The sequence below is a fragment of the Microcaecilia unicolor genome, chromosome 1 (assembly GCF_901765095.1).
Source record: "Microcaecilia unicolor chromosome 1, aMicUni1.1, whole genome shotgun sequence".
Lineage (NCBI taxonomy): Eukaryota > Metazoa > Chordata > Amphibia > Gymnophiona > Siphonopidae > Microcaecilia > Microcaecilia unicolor.
In genome coordinates, this window is record NC_044031.1 from 768,657,332 (window position 1) to 768,665,996 (window position 8,665).

The following is an 8,665-nucleotide window of genomic DNA, read 5'->3' on the forward strand; positions in this document are numbered from 1 at the left end:
AGGATTCCTTTATGTTTATCCCACGCATCTTTGAATTCCATTACCGTTTTCATCTCCACCACCTCCCGCTGGATGGCATTCCATGTAACAAGCTGCATGTCCCCCCACATGACAATGCTGTTTCCCACCAACACCCTCTGATACCTTAAAAATGCCAATTCAGAGGGATACTGGGGCCCAGAAGACGCTGCTTAGAATCACTTCTATCACATCACACAGCCCCTGAGCCTCCCTCAACACTGTCACAGTGCTGGAAAGGTTACAATATAAACATCTTGCTTTTCTGATTCCCAGTCCTGAAAGCGCTGTATTATCGCAAACAGGCTCAGCTGCTCCTCTTTCTCTGCCATTCTTTCAGCTTCTCCAATAAAAACAGGAAATACAAGTCCACAGAGATGTGGGGTGAAACCTGGACTGGCTCAGCTTGTTCCTGAAGTCCAGTACCGATGGCGTTCCCTGTCATCTACTTAGTGGCACTTCAGAGTTATTTAAAAAGCAAACAAACTGGTCAGATATTTTTGGCTGCACTAGAGTAATATGAAAAAGACTTGCATTACTTCAGAGATTTATCTGGCCACATCCTGCAACCCTAGATGTAATTTTAACCCTTGAGAGTTGTCCTAATAATTTTAATTTTGCTTTATCATTTCATAAGAAAATACCTGCAGAGTACATAAGTATTGCCATACTGGGAAAGACCAAAGGTCCATCAAGCCCAGCATCCTGTTTCCAACAGTGGCCAATCCAGGTCACAAATACCCGGCAAGATCCCAAAAATGTACAAAACATTTTATACTGCTTATCCAAGAAATAGTGGATTTTCCCCAAGTCCATTTAATAACGGTCTATGGACTTTTCCTTTAGGAAGCCGTCCAAACCTTTTTTAAACTCCGCTAAGCTAACCGCCCCTACCATATTCTCTGGCAACGAATTCCAGAGCCCAATTACACGTTGAGTGAAGAAAAATTTTCTCTGATTCGTTTTAAATTTAATACATTGTAGCTTCATCGCATGCCCACTAGGCCAGTATTTTTGGAAAGTGTAAACAGACGCTTCACATCTACCCATTCAACTCCACTCATTATTTTATAAACCTCTATCATATCTCCCCTCAGCCGCCTTTTCTCCAAGCTGAAGAGCCCTGGCCGCTTTAGCCTTTCCTCATAGGGAAGTCGTCCCATCCCCTTTATCATTTTCGTCACCCTTCTCTGCACCTTTTGTAATTCCACTATATCTTTTTTGAGATGTGGCGACCAGAATTGAACACAATATTCGAGGTACAGTCGCACCATGGAGCGATACAAAGGCATTATAATGTCCTCACTTTTGTTTTCCATTCCTTTCCTAATAATACCTATCATTCTATTTGCTTTCTTAGCCGCAGCAGCACAATGAGCAGAAGGTTTCAACGTATCATCATTGATGACACCCAGATCCCTTTCTTGGTCCGTCACTCCTAACGTGGAACCTTGCATGACGTAGCTGTAATTCGGGTTCCTCTTTCCCACATGCATCACTTTGCACTTTGCACTGTGCCAGAGCCGGTGGTGGGAGGCGGGACTGGTGGTTGGGAGGCAGGGATAGTGCTGGGCAGACTTATACGGTCTGTGCCAGAGCCAGTGGCGTACCAAGGGGGGGCGGTGGGGGCGGTCCGCCCCGGGTGCACGCCGCTAGGGGGTGCCACGGCGCGCCTGTGGGCTCCAACTTCGCGAACTTCGCTCGTTCGCTGCAGCTCCCTCTGCCCCGGAACAGGTTACTTCCTATTCCAGGGCAGAGGGAGCTGCAGCGAACGAGCGAAGTTCGCGAAGTCGGAGCCCACAGGCACGTGCCATGGCACACCCCCCCCAGCGGCATGCACCCGGGGGGGTGTCATTTCGCCGGGGAGGGGGGAAAGTGTCATTTCGCAGCCGGGGGGGGGGGGGGGGCATCGGCGATTCGCCCCGGGTGCCATCCACGCTAGGAACGCCACTGGCCAGAGTCATTGGTGGGAGGCGGGGCTGGTGGTTGGGAGGCGGGGATAGTGCTGGGCAGACTTATACGGTCTGTGCCCTGAAAAGGACAGGTACAAATCAAAGTAGGGTATACACAAAAAGTAGCACATATGAGTTTATCTTGTTGGGCAGACTGGATGGACCGTGCAGGTCTTTTACTGCTGTCATCTACTATCCAGCTCATTTTCGAAAGTGATCGCCGGCCATTTTCTGACATAAATCGGGAGATGGGTGATGATCTCAGAAAAGTGGCCAAATCGGTATAATCAAAAGCCGGTTTTTTGCCAACATCGCCACTTTCCCGTCGCATCACTGGCCAAAGTTCAAAGGGGAGTGTTGGCAGCGAAGCGAAGGCGAGACATGGGTGGCCATGGGCGTGGCTACCAGATGGCCGGCTTTCGCCGATAATGGGAAAAAAAAGCAGCGTTAAGCAGTATTTCGCCGGCTTTACTTGGTCCTTTTATTTTCACAACCAAGCCTCAAAAAGGTGCCCCAACTGACCAGATAACCACTGGAGGGAATGAGGGATGACCTCCCCATACTCCCCCAGTGGTCACCAATCCCCTTCCAAACTAAAAAAATAAAACTAAAACTCTTTTTTGCCAGCCTGTATGCCAGCCTCAAATGCCGTACCCACCTCCATGACAGCAGAATATGTTGTATCCTCCGACAGCCTTTCCCTGGTTGCGATGTGGCTCTCGGGTGAGTGTGACACCTTTTCTGTTAGGTGCCCTGCAGAGTCACATTAGCAATGCATTGTGGTGAGTGTAGGGTACTGGGCTCTACTCCCATGGTGCTTTCCCCCCCTGCTAACTGGGTCAGAGTGTGCCCTGTTTTGTTTCCTGTTGTAGTCCATGAGGTAGTGGCCATTTTTGTAAGCCAGTTTTAGCTCCCTTTCATGTGTTACCCACGTTACTGAAAGAGGGCATTGTACACCATTCTGCCAGTTCTGACCTACTGCTAATCTCAGTACCAGGGAGACTCTTTGCCAGTGGGGCACAACCTCTGATCTGCAGTTAACTGTGAGTAAGCGTGCTTATTCAAATAAAGAACGTTTTCAAAGAGATTTGTCTTCAGGTGTCAACTGGTGTGCCAATGTTATACAGCAGCAACAAGTCCTAGAGGCCTGCGTGTATGCAGGTCCCTGGAGCACTTTTAGTGGGTACCGCAGTGCACTTCAGCCAGGCAGACCCAGGCCCATCCCCCCTACCTGTAACACTTGTGCTGGTAATGGAAGCCCTCCAAAACCCACTGTACCCACATGTAGTTGCCCCCTTCACCCCTAAGAGCTTTGGTAGTGTTGTACATTTGTGGGTAGTGGGTTTTGGGGGGGGGGCTCAGCTCCCAAAGTAAGGGAGCTATGCATGTGGGAGGTTTTTCTGAAGTCCACCGCACTGACCCCTAGGGTGCCCAGCTGGTGTCCTGGCATGTCAGGGGGACCAGTGCGCTACAAATGCTGGCTCCTCCCACGACCAAATGCCTTGGATTTCGCCGGGTTGGAGATGGCCGGCATTTTTTTCCATTATCGCTGAAAAACAAACCCAGCCATCTCAAACCCGGCAAACTCCAAGGCATTTGGCCGGGCTAAACCGTATTATCAAAAAAAAAGATGGCCAGCTATCTTTTTCGATAATACGGTTCTGGCCAGCTGTAGCACCGCCGCCAACATAGATCGCCGGTGATCTATTTGGCTGGCGACGTTCGATTATGCCCCTCCACGTTACTATGTTACTATGTTTGCTCACATTAAATGTCATCAGCCATTTAGACGCCCAGTCTCCCAGTCTTGTAAGGTCTTCTTGTAATTTTTCACAATCCTCCCGCGATTTAACGACTTTGAATAACTTTGTGTCATCAGCAAATTTAATTACCGCACTAGTTACTCCCATCTCTAGGTCATTTATAAATATGTTAAAAAGCAGCAGTCCCAGCACAGACCTCTGGGGAACCCCACTAACTACCCTTCTCCATTGAGAATATTGACCATTTAACCCTACTCTCTGTTTTCTATCTTTTAACCAGTTTTTAATCCACAATAGGACACTACCTCCTATCCCATGACTCTCCAATTTCCTCTGGTATTTTGTCAAATGCCTTTTGAAAATCCAGATACACTATATCGACTGACTCAGCTTTATCCACATTTGTTCACCTCTTCAGAGAAATTGGCGAGGCAACATTTCCCTTCACTAAATCCATGTTGGCTTTGTCTCATTAATGCATGCTTATGTACATACTCTGTAATTTTGTTCTTTATAATAGTCTCTACCATTTTGCCTGGCACTGACGTCATCTCTGGAAGCTTTTTTAAAATCGGTGTTACACTGGCCACCCTCCAACCTTCCGGTACCATGCTTGATTGTAAAGATAAAATACATATTACTAACAATAGTTCTGCAAGTTAATTTTTCAATTTTATCAGTACTCTGGGATGAATATCATCTGGTCCAGGCGATTTGCTACTCTTCAATTTGTCAAATTGTGCCATTATATCTTCCAAGTTTATAGAGATTTAATTCAGTTTCTCTGACTCATCAGCTTTGAATATCTTTTCTGGCACTGGTATCTCTCCCAAATCTTCCTCGGGTGTCAAAATATTTCCTCATTTTAAATTCAAGGGTCCTGGATTGTTTTCAAGTTACTCCTTAGTGCCCTTTTTGGGGGGTGATTTTGTAAGAGAATGCCAATTTGAGAAACCGAGGAAAGTGCCAATTTTTAAAAATAACATCGGTAAATATATGTCTTTACCAAATTAGCTACCAGGACCTGCTCCAACAGCACCCAAATATGTGGAGCGGCATAATCGAACGCGAATGCCCATCTCCATGGGCGTCTATGTCCGAAAACAGGTATGTGAAGAGGCGGGACAGACCGTATTATCAAAAAAGATGGGCGTCCATCTTTCGTTTCAAAAATACGGTTTAGATGGACCAAATGCCATGGATTTGGTCCCTTCTGAGATGGGCGGTTTTTTTTAAGCAATAATGGAAACTAAAAATGCCCTGCTCAGAAACGTCCCAATCCAAGCCATTTGGTCGTGGGAGGGACAAATGTACAACACTATTGGACTACCTATAAGCTCTGTTGGAGTATTGCTGGAAGGTCCTTCATCAGATTCTGTGGATAATCATAGTTATAGAAAACCAGTATCTTCTTTTCAGCAGTGTAAAGCTTCCTGTTGGATATTTCCTATTAGAAAGACATTATAGGCAGAGCTATGAAACCTGTGGTTCTGGGGGTCATTTGAGCTTCATGTCTTTAGGTAGATGTTTCTGTTTTTCTTTTCTGTTTGCTAAAGAGTTTCAGCATTAACCTGAAATATTACACTTGTCAAATGAATGAGTGAATATTTTCTAGGAAGTACAGCTATTTCATGCTAGCCCTAGGGATACAGGCATTGACAGTGAACTTTGCTCTTGAAATGGATGTTATGGGTCTGGGTTTCTGATTTGACTGTACAGGAGAAATTCTGTAAGAGACTTGAGCACGTTGCACAGTGTTGTGTGCACTCCAGTGAGCATAAAAGGCAGAGGTGCAAAAGTATACTCCCGATAGTGAGCCCATGGCAGTCAGCAGTTGTTTAAAACACCAGCCACCAAGGGCAAAAAACTCCAGATATTTAATGGTGGTATCAGGACAGTGGCGACCTCTGAATATCTGGATAGAGTGATGAGGGGCTGGCACTATCCGGAAAGCTTATCTGGATAGATTTAGGACAGACATTTGCATCCTACGTTATCCGTATACTTATCGGGGTAGCGGCACTGAAACTTGCTGCTAGCCAGATAAATCTTGGCTCTGTCCCCAGACTGCCCAGCACTGGCTGGATAGTGCTATAGTGGTCTGTATTCAGTGCCACTGTCTGGATAATGCTACATGGGCTATAAAAATACATTCAATGGTACTGTCCGGAAAATGCCACACTGGTCTGTAAAGATATATTCAGTGGTACTGTATGGATTGTGCTACAGTGGTCTATATAGATACATTCAATTGTACTGTCCAGATAGTGCCACAATGGTCTGTATTCAGTGGCATTGTCCAGGTGGTTCTGTTAGGATAGTGCCACAGTGGTCTGTAAAGATATATTCAGTGGTACTGTCTGGAAAGTGCCACAGTGGTCTGTAAAGATACATTGGGTGGCACTGTCCGGATAGTGCTGCAGTGGTCTAAATATACATTCAGTGGTACTGTCTGGATAGTAGTCTAAAGATACATTCAGTGGCAGTGTCCACATAGTGCTACAGTGGTCTATATTCAGTGGTACTGTCTCAATAGTGCCACAGTGGTCTGTAAAGATACATTCAGTGGCACTGTCCAGATAGTGCTACAGTGGTCTGTATTCAGTGGTACTGTCTCAATAGTGTCACAGTGGTCTGTAAAGATACATTCAGTGGCATTACCCCATTGCTACCCTGTTAAGTCTACTTAAATATTAACCCCACAGTACCTACATTTACATAATTTATGCATAGCTATTCCCAGGGGCAGAGAACAGGCAAAGTGGAGCTGGGTTGGTCCTTTTCCATTTCTTTAATAAATTACATGTATAAGTATCTCTTCTTCCTGTCAGCTACGTTGTTTTAACACAAATAGGAGGAAATATTTTTTACTCAAAGAATAGTTAAGCTCTGGAACTCACTGCCAGATAGAGGTATATAAATTACTGAGTGGGGTGGAACAGGTAGACGTGAATCGCTTGTTTACTCTTTCCAAAAATACTAGGACTAGGGGGCACACAATGAACTTACAAAGTAGCATGTTTAAAACTAATCAGAGAAAATATTTCTTCGCTCAACGTGTGATTAAAGTCTGGAATTCGTTGCCAGAGAATGTAGTAAAAGCCGTTAGCTTAGCGGGGTTTAAAAAAGGTTTGGATGGCTTCCTAAAGGAAAAGTCCATAGACCATTATTAAAATGGACTTGGGAAAAATCCACTGCTTATTTCTGTGATGAGCAGCGTATGTATTGTACTGTTTTGGGATCTTGCCAGGTATTTGTGACCTGGATTGGCCACTGTTGGAAACAGGATGCTGGGCTTGATGGACCTTCGATCTGTCCCAGTATGGCAACACTTATGTACTTACATACATATCTCCATGTAAAAAAGGTTTGGACAAGTTCCTGGAGGAAAAGTCCATAGTCTGTTATTGAGATGGACATGGGGGAAGCCACTGCTTGCCCTGGGATTGGTAGCATCCAATCTTCCTACTATTTGGGTTTCTGCCAGGTACTTGTGACCTTGCTTGGCCACTGTTGGAAGCAGGATACTGGGCTTGAAGGACCTTCAGTCTGTCCCAGTATGGCAACACTTATGTAGTTACGTACATATCTCCGTGTAAAAAAGGTTTGGACAAGTTCCTGGAGGAAAAGTCCATAGTCTGTTATTGAGATGGACATGGGGGAAGCCACTGCTTGCCCTGGGATTGGTAGCATCCAATCTTCCTACTATTTGGGTTTCTGTCAGGTACTTGTGACCTTGCTTGGCCACTGTTGGAAGCAGGATACTGGGCTTGAAGGACCTTCAGTCTGTCCCAGTATGGCAACACTTATGTAGTTACGTACATATCTCCGTGTAAAAAAGGTTTGGACAAGTTTCTGGAGGAAAAGTCCATAGTCTGTTATTGAGATGGACATGGGGGAAGCCACTGCTTGCCCTGGGATTGGTAGCATCCAATCTTCCTACTATTTGGGTTTCTGTCAGGTACTTGTGACCTTGCTTGGCCACTGTTGGAAGCAGGATACTGGGCTTGAAGGACCTTCAGTCTGTCCCAGTATGGCAACACTTATGTAGTTACGTACATATCTCCGTGTAAAAAAGGTTTGGACAAGTTCCTGGAGGAAAAGTCCATAGTCTGTTATTGAGATGGACATGGGGGAAGCCACTGCTTGCCCTGGGATTGGTAGCATCCAATCTTCCTACTATTTGGGTTTCTGTCAGGTACTTGTGACCTTGCTTGGCCACTGTTGGAAGCAGGATACTGGGCTTGAAGGACCTTCAGTCTGTCCCAGTATGGCAACACTTATGTAGTTACGTACATATCTCCGTGTAAAAAAGGTTTGGACAAGTTCCTGGAGGAAAAGTCCATAGTCTGTTATTGAGATGGACATGGGGGAAGCCACTGCTTGCCCTGGGATTGGTAGCATCCAATCTTCCTACTATTTGGGTTTCTGTCAGGTACTTGTGACCTTGCTTGGCCACTGTTGGAAGCAGGATACTGGGCTTGAAGGACCTTCAGTCTGTCCCAGTATGGCAACACTTATGTAGTTACGTACATATCTCCGTGTAAAAAAGGTTTGGACAAGTTCCTGGAGGAAAAGTCCATAGTCTGTTATTGAGATGGACATGGGGGAAGCCACTGCTTGCCCTGGGATTGGTAGCATCCAATCTTCCTACTATTTGGGTTTCTGTCAGGTACTTGTGACCTTGCTTGGCCACTGTTGGAAGCAGGATACTGGGCTTGAAGGACCTTCAGTCTGTCCCAGTATGGCAACACTTATGTAGTTACGTACATATCTCCGTGTAAAAAAGGTTTGGACAAGTTCCTGGAGGAAAAGTCCATAGTCTGTTATTGAGATGGACATGGGGGAAGCCACTGCTTGCCCTGGGATTGGTAGCATCCAATCTTCCTACTATTTGGGTTTCTGTCAGGTACTTGTGACCTTGCTTGGCCA